Raw genomic sequence first — 1,632 nt, 5'->3', positions numbered from 1 at the left:
AGAGAGTCGAGTGCAGAGAGCGTCAGAGTGCGTTTGTGGTGCAAGAGTCACGAGCAAAGACTGTACAGCATATACAGTCGTATACAGTCTTTGGTCCCGAGTGAGTGGGTGCGGCCGGGAAGTAGAGAGGCGGCCCGGCCGGGTGGTCGTGGCGGGGCCGCCGTCAGGCCTCCTGCAGCAGCGGCAGGCAGACGTCCGTGCCACGCGGGGCAGACACGCTGGGTTTGTAGTTTTGTTTTTATACAGCAGCATGCAAGTCACGGTACACTGGCGGATATCCCGGGTGCTGTCATGGCGTCCCTCACTGTCTGGAGGTCTCGGGTGGAACAAAAAAAAGCTTCTGCATCTTATAAATATGTGTTCCGAGGGGCTTTCTCTCAGGGAGGTTACGCTTAAGGCCACCGCGGGGAGAGAGGCGGCAGCACCCGGTGTTCTGAAACAGCGACACTGCAAGCGCATCTAGAGTGCCTGGGGTCCCCCGGGGTCCCCTGGGGTCCCGGGTCACTAAGTGCGCGCTGGCCATCCTCGCGACACCAATGAAAGCAGAACAAACATGGCGCACATGGACACTGGCGCGCGAGGCCGTCTCCACCGCGCTCAGGGGGAGGGGGTCACGACTCGGGCGTGAGCAGTGAGGTCCGAGAGCGGGCGTGAGAGGCCGGCGACACACAGTAACACATTTAGGCCTACACATATCCTGCATGCCGATTCGTTGACTTCCCTGTGGCACGTCCTACCGGCCCTTCTTCGGCCACCTACATACTTACAATTCCTTGTCATAATCTTAATCACGATAATTATATGAAAACAATCGTCTCTCGCTTGGAATATCTCTTTCACTACAGCTGTAGATCGCGCCCCTACAGGAGGACCAAGGACTGCCGAGGGAGGCGCTGGCTTCGCGTGTCCATTCACCACTACAAACACTACTCATGCCTAAGTACAGTACACGGTAAACTTTCATGGGGATATATATGTATATATACACGTCAAGGATCGTACCCCCACACACAGGCTGCTTCAGTCACTTGTCTGGTCATTAATAGTGTTTTACCTTTATTCTCTTTCTTCACAATACAGCGAAGGATACCGTGATACAGTTCTAGTCTCTGCTGTTATTACTCTGTCACAGCAGCCCAAGTGCGTGCGGGTACACAACCTTTACTACTTAGCTTTACTGACACCGTTAACTACACAAACCTGAAATGAAGAAATTCTACAGGGCAATAATTCATGTGGTATTTACTCTTTCTTTCTAATATACTCTGGATTAATACCACTACGTATATATACACCCACAACCCATTGCTCAAGGGATGATACTGTACACATCTATATCTACCAACGGGATGTCTACTGATACTGACATTATATAAGAAGGGCATGGATTCATCTTAAAAAAAAAAAATCTGAGATTTAAGAAAACATTTAAAATGAGAACCATAATAACAAAAATATTCGACACATTCGTAAGCAGTTAAAGAATGTTACTTCTTAAATCGCCATTCTATCCTGTATAAACCTACACATTACACAAATATCACAATATTTATGGAGCAGACGATATAGTCATTCCCGAATGTTAATATATCTACTATAACACAAATACTCTATACTATAATACGCGCAGCG

At 48.5% G+C, this 1,632-nt stretch overlaps 1 protein-coding gene across 1 annotated transcript in view; it reads right to left on the bottom strand.

Annotated features, from left to right (window-relative positions):
• Positions 1-1,632, bottom strand: part of LOC119587631 (integrin alpha-PS1-like) — a 21,094-nt gene that overhangs the window by 18,228 nt on the left and 1,234 nt on the right. The window lies entirely within an intron of this gene.

This window comes from Penaeus monodon, chromosome 22 (genome assembly GCF_015228065.2).
Source record: "Penaeus monodon isolate SGIC_2016 chromosome 22, NSTDA_Pmon_1, whole genome shotgun sequence".
Lineage (NCBI taxonomy): Eukaryota > Metazoa > Arthropoda > Malacostraca > Decapoda > Penaeidae > Penaeus > Penaeus monodon.
This window is presented reverse-complemented; position numbering and strand designations above follow the sequence as displayed.